At 46.8% G+C, this 14,874-nt stretch overlaps 1 pseudogene across 1 annotated transcript; it reads right to left on the bottom strand.

The window, feature by feature from the left end:
- Positions 1–42: 42 nt before the first annotated feature.
- On the bottom strand, positions 43–14,666 carry LOC144107606 (heat shock protein beta-1-like; annotated as a pseudogene). The gene is made up of 3 exons (XR_013309329.1): positions 14,370–14,666; positions 6,471–6,809; positions 43–1,264 (listed from the first exon to the last, which is right to left on the bottom strand). The product of XR_013309329.1 is annotated as a heat shock protein beta-1-like (transcript).
- Between the last annotated feature and the right edge of the window lie 208 nt (positions 14,667–14,874).

The following is a 14,874-nucleotide window of genomic DNA, read 5'->3' as shown; positions in this document are numbered from 1 at the left end:
TTAGTGGCTTTGTGAATTACAAGGAAGGCTGACTCAGACAAATGGAGTTATGAGAATTCTTCTTTACTTAAGCAGTAAAATAAAGAAAAGAAATGCTTCTGAGAGATCACAGAACACAATAAACAGCCCTTGATGATGCTTCTTGAACTTGTGCGCTCCTTAGATGAGCCTGCAGTGATATCTCAGAAAACTTTCCCCTATTTTCCATCTTTTGGAACTTCAGAAAGGCTAAAAAAAATAATGGAAAGCTTTATCTTGGCACCCCAAGTATACCTCAATGTGCCAAGAAGGAAGTGAAAGTTTCTGCATTCTTTAATTGTCGGCAAAAAGCATGGGGAGATTACAAGCACCAAGATTTGTCAAGGAAGTGACACCATTGTAGCGAAAAAAAAAAAAGAACATGGCATTGATGTCAGTTTGTAACTGTGTCATCCTGAAATCCCATATTGCATTTAGGCGTAATGGGCTCACTAGAATCAATCGCACACCTTACTAACTGCCATTTTGACCCAGAAAAGCCAACACCATGACACTTTTTTTTATAGTTTGTGGCAAGCTCAACACCCATTCAAAATATTCGCGTTTCGTTTTATGATTGCTAAGTTCTCAGCCCTTTAGTATTCTAGGAAACAAGGTTTGCTGATACGACAGGGAAATCAGGTTCTTCTCAAGCCTTTATCGAGGTATACACTTCTTCACTGCATCTGCCTTTGGGGCCTGGTTGCACTTAGGTGATTTTTGTTAGGCCGCAACTTTTGCACGTGCGTTCGGCTGGCAGGGAAAAAGAAATTCTTGGCCAGATAAGAGGCTCCAGTAGGATTGCAGCTCAAGCCGCTTTGAGGCTGGTCGCTGAGACTCCACAAGTCCTGGCAGCAAGCCATCGTAGCCGTGGGATTGACTGCAATCCGAGGCTCATGTCTTAATTTGGCTCTTAGTTCGGTAGCGTTGTCGGTGCGAACAGCATCCCTGTGTGTACTGCCCCTTCTCTTTAGTACAGGCTCATGCGAACGGGGACGTGTCGTTCGTAGATGTTGGAGGTGTAGCGCGACGACAGGTTGCGGGGCGACTTGATGGTGAGCACTCCGGTGGGGCTGAGCAGCGCGCGTACAGTGAGCGGGTCGACGCCGTCGGGCAGCGGCACCTTGCGGTCAAACTCGCGTGTGATGTTGCCGTCGGTACGCTTGGCCGTGATGAACACCATGCCGGCCCTGGTCTTCACCGACAGGTCATCCGGCTTGAAGTGCAGGCCGATGTCGAAGGAAACCTGCAGTCGGTGGTAGGAAGCGAGAGAACCACAGCATTTAGACGCGTTGCATGGCAATATTTGATGGCACAGTGCCATGCGGTCAGTGCGTGACACTCGATGAAATCTTGAGAACTGAAGCCTTGAAAGTCCTGTCGACCATGTGTACTAACTCAGTGGAACAGCTACCTTGGCTATGGATAAGTTCATATGTGGCCTAGAAGTCTAGTGACGTGCCGCCCATTAGCGAAGCCACAGCGGTGTTTTGGAGCTAGTCACCACCTATCATATGAGGTCAAATCTTAGCAGTGCACCATAAGCAGGATTCTTTCACTAAAATTAAGATGTAGTTGATATCCTCAACGTCTTCGGCAATGAAGCAGGCCGGGCGAAAACCGCTGAGAGCATTCAGCCTGTTAGGCAGACTTCACGACATGACAACCGATGTACGGAACGACGGCTTTTCCGCACGACAGCGGTGTTACATGGAACATGGGTACGCTGGATCGAAGGCTACCCGTCCAGAGTTGTATGTTATGTGTTGCAGGTAACTGATTTCTTGTAATCAACTGCATTTTTTTGTAATTAATCGATTACTTTTTTCAAATGGTAATGTACTGGGAATTCAATAACTTTTTTCAAATGGTAACATATCAGGAATTCAGTAACGTTTTTCTGTATTTGGTTATTGGTAATCAGGTACTTTTTTTTCAAAAACAAGTTGTAAGGAACTGTACAGTTTTGAGAACCTTAAATGACGGCAAACACTGGTGCTAGCGAGGGTGTTTCCTTCATTGAAGTAATTACAGAGCGGCAACGGACTGTCTGCGGAGAAACATCGCGCGCGATCATGTCCGGACCATAGCCAGTTCACTGCAATCTTATACTGCAGTTCTCTTCGCGAGAAATATCATGTGACCGCTCTGTACAGATCCCCCGTCCTCTTAGATAGCGCCGCAACTTCCCGCTACACCCATGTCTGAGGCTTCCACACAAAGCATAGAGCTACAACGAAGGGCAGCGCTTCATAAAGGATTTGGACGCTAGCATCGATGCATTGTGCAACTACGAGCTGGTGCTCAAGGTGTTCATATGTTACAATACCGCCCTTTCTTCCAGCGCTTACATTGAGAGAGTGTTCAGTGTAGCCACAGGTGGTATAGGCTAGCACGTGTTGTCGCCATGTGCCTAAGGCCGCGCAGCCGACACGGCTGACACACGGTGGTGCCATTTTTCATTAAACGCGAAATCGATTTAGTCGAGAGTTTGACAGCAATCCATCCTCTTAGGCATGATGATCTGCTGAAATGAAGGAGCAGTCACTGACCATAGCCGAAACGTCTTTTCTTCTCGACCATGGTCAGTGAGACTGCTTCATTTCATCAGTTTACGAGAAATCGATAAATGCAAACAGTAATCTACTTTAGCATGGTATTTTCAAGGCGATCTTCTCACTGTTCGATAAGAAGTAATTAGATATATCCAGGTTCGGCTGTAGGAAGGGATGTTGACTCCTTAGGGTTGTTCTTGTTTAGTAAGATTAAAACAGGCAACAATGCTTTCATGCGATTTCACTGAAGCAAGGAAAAAAAAATCACTATGACGAAAGGGAATGTGGCAGCTTGAGTGATATAACGAGGAAACTTTACTGCTACTTAAACGGCGCGTGTAGTTTTTTCTTCCAGTACTTTTAACTGAATGCATGCAAAATAGAAAATAAATATTCAGCGTTCCTTCAAATTCTTAATAATGATGCTTACCTATACATGCTTTCCTGAGAATGAGCTCAGGCTCATCGTATACTGGCAGTGTTCGCATTAACGGGCTCTCTTAGATTTAACGAACTCTACTTGAGGTGAGGAGCGCTGAAAGCTTTGGAGTTGACTGAACACATTAGGCGATACCAGAAAGGAAATGTTCGAACACTTCCTAAATTGTAACTCTAACTTGCCTAAAGAATGCAGAATTATTGAAGCTAGAGCTAGCATCAGAATTTGGATTCAGTTAAATTGGTTCGCACATATAACAGCTGTTATCGATTTTCCAGCGTCCATGAGCTTGCCGGTCACAGTATAAAGACTTTACGTCGACAGCTGTGCTGGGCAGTCGCAAAATCCGTCGGAAGTGAAAAAGTAACTATAGCAAAAACACGGCACCTTGACATTTTCGCAACAGAAAGACTCAATGAGTTGAGATATGTGTGATAACAGTATGCTAACAATTTTTGCATAGAAGGATGCAGAAAACGGTTGTGCAATCAGTAGAGAACTGCAGGCTCTCAGCCAATGGCATTTGAGAATCGAGGTGTATGCATCGTGGCACTATTTCACGCGACACCTGGCTTGAGTCATCAGCATCGACAGATGTCTCCTTTGTTTTTGCGTTTCGTGCTTAGAATAAAGATCACCAATGACTTCTGGAGCTTACAACACAACACAGCAAAAAAAATGAAATTAACTTTGGGGCCCTTTTATTGGACACCGGGATTATCTGACCACAAGATGATCTGTTTGAATGTGCGGTTGAACACACAAGTTCGCAAAAAATCGCATGTTTTAATACGGGTCAAAGATTACAGCCGGGCAGACGATACGTCTATCTTAGACGTCTTAGAAGAAAACTTGAATCAGTTTGCAACTGCATCACACCATGAAAGTGTCGAGGAATTGTGGCAACGTTTTAAGGGCACACTAAAATATTGCATTGATAGGTTTGTTCCCACTCGCTCAAAGAAATCGAAGCAGCTCAATCCTTGGATCACTAGAGAGATCATTCAGTTAAAGCGCAAGGTAAAAAGGCTGCGAAAGCAAAAAAATTGAGCGACAGAACTTTCAAACATCAAAAAGAAGCTGAAAACAGTGTTATTAGATTCGAAAAAAACTTACTTCAATACAACACTGACTAATTTTCTCACAAGCTCACCACAAAAGTTCTGGCGATATTTTTCAGCGAAAAAGAACGCAATCACACAGGTAATGGATGGGGACGATGAGGTGACTGATAAAAATGATATTGCAAATCTGTTTAATGATTTCTTCCAGTCGGTCTTTAGTAGGGATGACAATGATATTGAGAGTGATCATACAATAATTTACCCGTTGCCATACTCAATGCACGAGATTCGCATCAATAGGGAGGGCATCTGTGAGCAGCTGCTGTCTCTGGACCCGAAGAAATCGAGCGGTCCCGATGAAATACCGACGGAATTCCTTAAACGGTATGCTGAGTGGTTATCATATTATTTGCAAATTTTATTTGAAAAGTCATTGCGGGATCATTCTTTACCTCGTGACTGGCGCAGCGCAATAGTAGTTCCGGTATTTAAAGGCGGTAATCGACTTCTTGTAAAAAACTACAGGCCAGTTTCACTCACTTCCGTATGTTGCAAGGTTTTTGAACACATAATAGCTAAACACATCCTTCATTTTTTGGAAATAAATGACCTATTGTGTCCATTTCAGCATGGTTTTCGGACCGGCCTTTCGACAGTTACGCAGTTAATTGAAACAGTGAACGACTTTTGCAAGGCTATAGATGAACGTCAGCAGGTAGATGTGGTCTGTGTAGACTTCTCGAAGGCTTTCGATAAAGTTCCGCATCATAAGCTTCTTTTTAAACTACGCAGATTAGGAATCGCTGAAAATATAGTACTGTGGATTCAGGCCTATCTAAGTAACCGCTGTCAAGTCGTCAAAATAGAAAGTGCAGTATCGGATAGGCGTGAAGTTCTGTCGGGGGTGCCACAGGGCTCCGTTTTAGGTCCGCTTTTGTTTTTATTGTATATAAATGATATTTCTGCTATCGTCGAATCGCCTGTCAGAATGAAACTTTTTGCCGATGATTGTTTGATTTACTCTCCTGTGGCTTCCCCGGCAGATCAGATGAACATAAATAGGTGTCTTCAGTCGTTAAACTCGTGGTGCCTGAAATGGGGTATGGAAATAAACTACAAAAAATCTAATTACATGCAAGTAACAAGGAAGCAGAATGTTATGATGTTTCGATACAATATCGGTGAAAATTCCTTAGATCAAGTAAAGTGTCTCAAGTACTTGGGAGTGACATTAACAAATAATCTTGACTGGCGCACCCATATTGAAAATGTCTATTTAAAAGCCTACCAGAAGGTCTGTTTCCTGAGGAGGAAGTTGCCGAATGCGACTAGAGAAATTAAATTGATTGCGTACAAGACGTTCGTGCGGCCAATCATAGAGTACGCAAGTGCAGTGTGGAGTCCTCATCAAAAGGGTTTAAAACGGCAACTGGAAAGATTGCAAAGGATGTCAGCACGTTTTATATGCTCTAAATACCGCCGCACTGATTCAGTCACAGCAATGCTAAAAGAGCGTCAGTTAGAATCACTAGAAGTAAGAAGAACAAAGCAGAAATTGAAACTTTTTTTTCTGATAATGAATGATAAAGTCAAAGTTAATAAACATCACTATGTTACACCTCCCCTGAAGCGTTGCCCTCGGAAAAATCACAGTTAGGTATTACAACCAATTATTACACGTACTGATGTCTATCGCTACTCCTTTTTTCCCGATGCTGTAGAAATTTGGAATCAACTACCAAGTGACGTTGTGGACCAAACAGATGTAGAAAAATTTGTGATAGGTGTGAACGCGTTCCTGGAAGATTGCTGTGCAAATCTGTAATTCTGTGCATTTGAGTGTTTCTTTTTTTTTTAGCGAAGAGAATTGCACTTGTGTCTATATATGTTTCCCTCCCTGTAATGACCCTCATGCAGAGGGTTAACAGTATGAATAAATAAAATAAAAAAAAATAAAGTCAGTCTCTGTTAGTAGATTACCACTGGTCTTGTGACTAAAAATGTTGTTTTCAGTGATAACGGAGGTCTTAAAAGCTGGTTGCGGTTAAAAGAAAATGGGATGCAGGTAGAGCAATCAGAGGCCCTTTTCGTAAGCAAACTGTGATGATGAGAAACGATACAATATCGCAGATCTCTTAGGCTAGGCCACACTACTGTCACTACCAAGTGTGAAACCGGAGTCTTTCAGTCCTGAATTCATTCATGAGTTTAAATCGAGTTGCCGGATAAAATTGTTCCATTTTCAAATCCAGTTTTCCGAGGAACAAATGAGTTTTTGTTGCTGAATAAACATCAGCGCAGCTTGAAAAACGCATAGAATAGGTTTTTACTGGGAGCAAACATTTGATAAAGTTGACCTCCACGCGGTATTGGGGGGGGGGGGGGGGCGCTCACCTTAAACTCCTCGAGGTCCTTGACCCGGGAGGGCCTGGAGACGTCCCGCGCGAAGAAGGGGGTCCGCGTCCATGCCGTCCAGACTGACGTCACGGATGATACGCCTTGAGTCGTGGTCGTCGTCGTGGTGGTGGTCACGATGCCTCCACCGGGGGTGACCCTGTGGCGCACCGTGGTGAACTCGGAACCAGCCGGTCGGGCCTTAGGGAAGTCGAAAAAGTCGTCGACGTCATCGCCGAGCACCTGGGCGCCGCACGGTCGTCACCGTGCGTGTCGGGATGGTACGCACCCTGTACGTCGACATGCTGTCTCTGCTCCTTGTGGCCGGCTCGGCTTGCGCTGCGAAGAGAAGCAGTGTTCAGTTGGTTTGTGGTACGCACGTATTAACTCCAGTTATTAACTCCAATCAGCGTGTGTGCTTGTCATAACGGTGCAAGCTTGAATGGGGGAGGGGGAAATCCCTGTTTCCCCCCACACGCAAAAGTGTCCTCTGGTCAAAACGTTGATCAGCGAAGTGAGGATTTCCTCCCGCTCCTAGTTCAAGTTTGAGTTGTCAAGAATTGCATCTTGTCTGCTCTGCCTTGTTTAAATGCGAAAGCTCTATTGGCCTCCTAACCTGGAGAATGCCGGTGTGTGGTGAAGCCTATGAAGTTAGTCACGCAATGCGGGAAACACTTTAAATGAGCGTGACCTTGGCTAACCTGGAGAAATAAAGTAAATATTGCCGCGACTGGGTTTCGAACAAACGGCGGCGCGAAGAGATCAGTTTCGCTGGCAACTGCACGAGAACACTATGCTATCGCGGCAGCCGTTGTTGTTGTTGCCTCAAATACGATGGCATATACCCACGGTGGGTGATTGGCCAGGGTTTGGTGCAGATCCAAACAGGAAAAAAACTCGTCCCAGTTTATCTCAAGCGGCTCATAAACATAGAGGAATCTGAGAGTTAAAGAAAATCACGAATTTTGAGAGATCTTGAGGAAATCGGAATGAAAATCGAGGTTACAAAGCAGTCTGCCGATCACGCCTGCTGCGCTTTGCACGTCGTCTTCAACAACATCCATTCTGTGCGCAATAAGTCACGAAAGGAAAGGAAACGCGCTTTCAAGTACTTGGCGTACTTCAAATATTGAGTAAAAACAGCGCGGAAAAACCTGCTTTTACGCAATATTTCGTGGTTGGCAATGCTAAACCGCCAGCAACTTTTGTAGCGATAGCTACATTACGGTAGCATTTCAAGCCTTCAGCGTGGCGGACGCCGCCACGCTGTCACGTGTTGCGGAGCAGCTGCCGGCGGCGCCGTGGCAGATCACGCGGTTGGTCACGTGACCAAGTTCAACTCGGCCAGCTGTAGCTAACGCGTCATTCCAGGTTTAACCAGAGCTAAACCACCGCCAATTTTTTTTTTCATAGTGCGCACGTTATTCGATGGTGCACTGAATGATGGAACTGAGAGGTGGAAGTGCTTCCTAGTCACATTATGTGTTCCCGTGAGGACACGTGACTGTAACCACTTGAAGGCTGTAACCTCCATCTTCATCGCCGCCTTCAGAAAACTTGCGCACCAAAACTTCGTTATGGCGAAAAACATGGAAAAAGCAGGCTGTCATAGCTTTATTAACGCAGACTGTGACCGCAGGTTTCTGCAGCCATTCATCTAAAGTGTCGCTCTGGTATCAGACACGCAGCGTACGATTGCATTTAGATTTTACATAGCTAGCTGTAATAGCCGGTTTCGCATCTTTGTTGAGTTTTCGAAGACATATTTTTCACTTTCGATGTCTATGACGATTAATAATAATTGGTTTTGGGGGGAAAGGAAATGGCGCAGTATCTGTCTCATATATCGTTGGACACCTGAACCGCGCCGTAAGGGAAGGGTAAAGGAGGGAGTGAAAGAAGAAAGGAAGAGAGAGGTGCCGTAGTGGAGGGCTCCGGAATAATTTCGACCACCTGGGGATCTTTAACGTGCACTGACATCGCACAGCACACGGGCGCCTTAGCGTTTTTTCTCCATAAAAACGCAGCCCCCGCGGTCGGGTATGACGATTTTGCCAATTCGGCAATTTTGAAAAGTGGGCTCAATTTCGACGTTTGATGGTTTCAATTTCGCAATAATTTTTGCCCTACAGTCAAAGTTTAAAAAGCTTGTTTATATATATTTAGTAATATTAGGTTTAGGTTTATGGCTTACTGGGGTTTAACGTCCCAAAGCGACTCAGGCTATGAGGATCGCCGCAGTGAAGGGCTCCGGAAATTTCGGCCACCTGGGGTTCTTTAACGTGCACTGACATCGCACAGTGCACGGGCTCTCTATAGTTCGCCTCCATCGAGCTTATGGTCTGCGTGCTACTGTGCCCGCGACGCGGGCACATTATGCGGGTGATGCGGGTTACTGTCCCCGCTACGCGGGCACATATGTAGCACGTCGTCGCGGACGCGGGCCGCTCAAGTACTGAAAGTTCGACTTCACAACGTCGGCGCATCATATGCATACTACGCGACCCGCTTGTAACTGATTTCTACGATGTTTCACTGACAGCCGCAAGCGGGACTCATTCATGGCACACTATAGTTAGGCCTAGCCGCCTGTCTGGCGGCTGCCCACCCGGCGCCATTTGCAAAGCAAGGCGGCGTGATCTGATTGGTCGATGGCTAGAAGCTGTTCTTCAACAGCGACAGTACAGTGAGGTACATTCTTGTGACGGCGGCGTCAGCGTAGTTTGTCGTGTCCTAGAAACCGTCTGTCCACGTGATGGCCGCCACGTCGTCCTTGGCCATAGATTCGCGAAGTGGGCGCTTTTGAGAGCATGTGCCATCTGTCGTAGTGAGGGCCTGGGCGCTGTCGTTGGTGGAGAATGTTGCGCTATGCCTACGTGGTCCTGGCAGTGCCATGTATTTGAGTGGGATGTGACGTGCCTGCATGTGTATGCGTGTGTGTGTGCGTGGGGGGGGGGGGGGGGGGGGTTCAGAGCTTTTTTTATCACACCATCTGCGGAACTTCTCACATGGCACATGCGTTCCGGCGGTCCGAAAGGTCGAAACTCAGAGGTTAGCTGACTGTCACGCCACCTGTGGGCAGTAAAATGAGCTGTGCACAAGTGAGCAGCCTATGTTGCAAACTCGGAGATGGCTGATAAGCACGCTGGCACCTGATGACAAAATCAGGGGAATAGAAGCAGGAACGAAAATTCGTAGATATCAGAGTCTGAAAGATACAAATTAGAACTGAGGCAAGCAATGCATTCCAGCGCTTCCGAAGTTAATGACGACAAAGGACGACAGCTCATTTGCCGTTCCTAGGCGGCGCTTCCATCTCCTATCCTCAGCGAATTGAACAGTACATTAGTACACTGTATCGTTACTGCGCGAAGTGGACGCGGGAAAGCGCCGTGTTTTGAAAAGGAATTTCACAACTGTTACGATCTAACCCGACCGCGGCGGCTGCGTTTTTATGGAGGAAAAACGCTAAGGCGCCCGTGTGCTGTGCGATGTCAGTGCACGTTAAAGATCCCCAGGTGGTCGAAATTATTCCGGAGCCCTCCACTACGGCACCTCTCTCTTCCTTTCTTCTTTCACTCCCTCCTTTACCCTTCCCTTACGGTGCGGTTCAGGTGTCCAACGATATATGAGACATACTGCGCCATTTCCTTTCCCCCCAAAAAACCAATTATTATTATTGTTATTAACTGTTACGATTAAAGAGCTAGCTGTGCGTGTTTGGAATGAGAGTAAGAAGAACGGGAACAGCGACCGCTGTCCCTTTTTCTCACCGGAGGATGGCGGAATATCTAGGACTTTTCATCAAAGGGCCGAGCAAATATCCACATCGAATTCACGCGCGCAGTTCTAACAAGGGGCTACTTTTAATCGCAAAGGCGAAAGTTGACCGCGCATTTTGCGGAACTCTTCTGTAGTGAAATATTGTTTTGGGTTGAGGGTGGAGAGGGCTGTGACATCTGCTGGGCCTTGGCAACTGTGCTTGTTTTTATATAAAGCCTCTGGCACCTAATGCGCGCTTGGTGGCGGAGACAGTACCCGGCGGAACACATCGCTCTTAGTGAGAACCCGAAGGGGGGGGGGGGGGGGAAGCTTACGCTATCCGGCTGGAAACAAAAGAAGCGACGAGCGAATTGAGCCTGGCAGCGGTTCCATTAGGCCACAGCCATCAGATAAAAACAATTAGTCTGTTTCACCACTGCGGCCCGCGTTAAAGAGCACCGTTCTTGTTGGGTCGCTGAGTGGTTGGACATCGCCAAGGTGCTATATTTACGATGCGAAAAATGCCACAGCAGTGCATATAAAGCGGTGCACAGCCATCAAGAAGCAGGCTTTGAATGTGAGCCAACTGCGACGGTGTCTAAACAATGGCGAAATACGCTTTCAAAGTGAACATAAACAATGCAAACAAGTATACGCTCCCTTCTACCATGCACGAGTCCCGACAGCTTAAGGGCGTTCGGCTGCTGAGCACGGCTTTGCGCATTCGACTCCATTGCTCCCCTCACGTAAGCATTTTGATAGCGACAAATAATGCCGATAGCCCCTTTGTCTTGACCTTAAAGAGTCCCTTGTAGTGCAAAAATTCAGTTTTAATTCCCTTTTTTATCTAGCCTATTCAGAAAGAAACGTTAAAACCATGGTTATTCTGCATGTATACAGCCCGAAATCTACGCCCATAGTCTTTGTACTTAACACGCCGTGGTGGCTCAGTGGTTAGGACGCTTGGCTACTAAACCGGAGTTCCCGGGTTCGAACCCGGCCGCTGCGGTCGCGTTTCGATGGAGGCGAAACGCAAAAGGCGCCCGTGTGCTGTGCGATGTCAGTGCACGTTAAAGATCCCCAGGTGGTCGAAATTATTCCGGAGATCTCCACTACGGCACCTCTTTGTTTCTTTCTTCTTTCACTCCCACCTTCCTCTCTTCCCTTACGGCACGGTTCAGGTGTCCGCCGATATGTGAAACAGACACTGCGCTAGTTCCTTTCCCCCAAAACCAATTTTCCAATTTTTCTTCGCACTTACTCGTGTATAGAAGAACTTAGATATGACTTCACCTCATGGTCTTAAAAGATTTTTATTTCTAACCTAAAAATTAAAAATGAATGATGCAGCCATGCGTCCGTATTACGCCACAGCGTGTACAGCTAGAGTTCGGTCGAAAAGCCGTCGGTGTAGTAGTAGTCGCCTCCGCGTGTCGGAAATAATCAGGGGCTGCGTAAAAAAATCGTATCATGGTAACTTGTGGTTGTAGTGATTGATGATTGACTGGTGTGTTATAGGCGACGACGCGTTAACTAAATCAATGTAATTAATTATTTAAAGATATGAAAAACTGAAAAAAATTGGGAAAAGGAGATTCGAAGGTGTCAAAATTCTCGGTATGAAATTCCAACGCTTGATGGTGCTGAGAAAGTTTAGAGTGTAATTGATGAATTATTTAATTTAGATAAATGAAAAAATTAAAAATGCTTTCAAAGGTGTCAAACTGCCCAGAATGAAAAACCTAACCCAATACGCTATTGCGTCACACCCTTAAGGCGGAGCTTAAGTGCCCGCTCCAATTTTTCTTGTTTGAAGAGGGGCTTGTTTATGTGAACACCAAGTTTGACGGCTTGCGCGAAAAGCTGCTGGACAGTTCTTGCACTGAACCGGGATGTTCATTATCGTTTGATATTTTTATTGAATCCGCATTTTCAAGTCAAAAGTCTTCCTTGTTCCTCGGATCCCCTCTTTGCAGTTGTTAGCCACCACAAAATGAACAGCCGCGAAAAAATTAGCGCAGTATATGCGTATGCAAAACTAACGCTAACTAACGAGGACGTTTTCTTGCGCTGACTGTACCCCCAGTTGAGGAAACAAGATCACGCTGCCTAGGATTCTCGAGATCTGTCTAAATTAAAACCAACTAGTAGTATCGTTTTCTTTTGAGCTCCTGCACTGCCGCTGTAGGTGCTTTTGTATGGTAATACTAATAGTATGCGTTCTTGTTCTTGAATAGTTAACGCTAACAGATGCTGATCGCCTGTATCGCGGTAAGGCTGTTTCGTTCTGGCGCTAAATTTGCCTTCACGACCTGGTGTTCAAAATTAACGTTGTCATCTCAGCAGCGTATGCTCGTCCGCGTGGGTGACATCGGCGTGCTTGTTTCTGTCTGGCAGATTGAAAAGGTGACACTAGTTAGAAAAGAGTAGGGATTGAAAGAGATGGTACACAGGATGCAAACACAATGGTATTTAACCGCGGCGGCTGCGTTTTTATGGAGGAAAAACGCTAAGGCGCCCGTGTGCCACGGAGCTTAAACCTTCCGCTGGTTTTGAGAACAGGAAAGGCTCACAACTCCCAATTTGTAGGTGGACGCCACCGCCTACTCGCAGGGCAATTGAGGTGTCCACTGTCCTGCAGTGAGTCAGTTACTCTTGTTACTCAGAGGCTTCACACACATACACAGACACACTGCTAAAAGCCGGGTATTGCGGCTAGAAGTGCTTTCGCATCAAAACCTAACGGAGAGGGGCCACAAAATCTTATCGCCTGAAAGATCCCCAGGTGGTCGAAATTATTCCGGAGCCCTGCACTGCGGCACCTCTCTCTTCCTTTCTTCTTTCACTACCTCCTTTATCCCTTCCCTTACGGCGCGGTTCAGGTGTCCAACGATATATGAGACAGATACTGCGCCATTTCCTTTCCCCCAAAAACCAAATAAAAAAATTTAACCGCTCCAATGTACGCTCTAATGCCCCTAGGTTCCGTGAGCTGCACTTTGCTCCTAGTGTTTCACTGCAAGTGACATGTGTGTGTCGTTTTCTGAGCGTGCTAGCGCAGCGAAAACGCACAATTTCGCGGTTTTAAGTTTAACAATCCTCTCAGGTGCCAGGAAAGTAAATATTCCCGGGACCCTCACGCTTTCAATGGGTGACAGCACCTTGCGGGTCAGACCACTGTCCTCCGAAATTGCATGAGTAGCCTGCATGGTACTTCAACGGTCCAGCGGTTCAACATTCATGTTATCGCGCGTAATAGTACAGCACACATATGGTTTGTACACATAAACGTGGATATTCAAAATGAGTAATCGAAACCGAAATCTCGGGATACACACGCGATCGTGTCAGGTTATTCCCAGTTTACATAGTTTCACTTTCAGAGACTATTTGGGGTTTAACTCCTGTCCACTTGTAGGATGGTCGTTCTCAGGCCGCGCTGCCATGAGTACAACGAAGAAGTGAACTGGAGCAAGTGAGCGGGTTTACCAGTGAGTTCCTCGAGGCCAGTTGTAAAGTTTTCAGACCTGTCATATCGGTGCAGTCACTAATCGCCACACTGTCTCCGCCTTTGCAAACATCTACGCAACCAGAAAGCTGGAACCCGATGGCGTACCCAAAGGTCCGTCATACACAAGCAACAAAATTCCCCTTCTTTGTGCTTTAACAGTTGCAGTGGAGTCGTGTACTGCGAAGTTCTTTAGTAAAAGGAAGGAGGTGGAGGAGTTAGAAGCTGGGATGCCTCAGCGGTCAGCGTTGGGTTCATTCGCTCACAAAGCCCTGACAAGCAGCAGCACGCAATCTTCAGACAATTCCTCGCAGCAATTTACTTAAAACCCTCCTTCCTTTCTTCGCCCCGCATAACGGTTCTTCCTGTGAACGAGCGAAAATTTCCGCTGCCGAGTACGACCTGGGACCTCTCAGTTTTCTGGCCAGCGGTTTACAGACTGAGCCCTCAACGCCCTTTTTTGTTTCCTTGCTGTTATTTCAACTCGGAAGTTAAGCGGTTAAACGGACGAGCACAAATTCTTGAGAAGAATGCAATACTGTTGTTCCTAATATCCAAGTGTACGATAGAGATGACAGGCGCGTAAATCTCTCCTCCAGTGCAGTGTCTGGCACGTGGCGCGTACTCACAGGTTTCCGAGGTGGCGGTGCGGTGGTGGTCGTACGCGCTAAACCCGGGCGAGAGCTGTGTCGACGCGCGGCGACTGGAGGGGCGGCCAGGAAAAAAAGCCGGGGATGCGCGGTGGCTGGGAGAGGGTGGCGAGTGGCGGACGCCTGCCGGCGCTGGCGTAAATATTCTTGACCCCTCGCCCAAGACGCGGGCGCCAAATTTGGCCTCGCGCGAGCCGTCTTTCTCGCGCGCGCACCAGCGCTCGCGGGGCGCGGGAGACACGTCAGAAGGGATCCTCTCCTTTCCAACATCCCCGTGTTTTCTTTTCTTTTATTCTTGCTCTTCTCTTCGTGTTGTGGTTGCGTGCCCCTTCCCACTCTCCCCCTAGCCCCCGCCACTTGCTCATGAAGAGCGCCTGTCTGGAAACTCCCGGGCTTCGCCAAGAATTTGGAAGCCCGCGTCGCACCCTCAAGTCCGCTGCCGCTTGAAGGTCCCGGGTCCCTGCCGCCGATGATGACAGTGCGC

This window comes from Amblyomma americanum, chromosome 10, assembly GCF_052857255.1.
Source record: "Amblyomma americanum isolate KBUSLIRL-KWMA chromosome 10, ASM5285725v1, whole genome shotgun sequence".
NCBI classification, from domain to species: Eukaryota; Metazoa; Arthropoda; class Arachnida; order Ixodida; family Ixodidae; genus Amblyomma; species Amblyomma americanum.
Note: the sequence above shows the minus strand (reverse complement) of the source record. Positions and strands in the feature narration are given on the sequence as shown.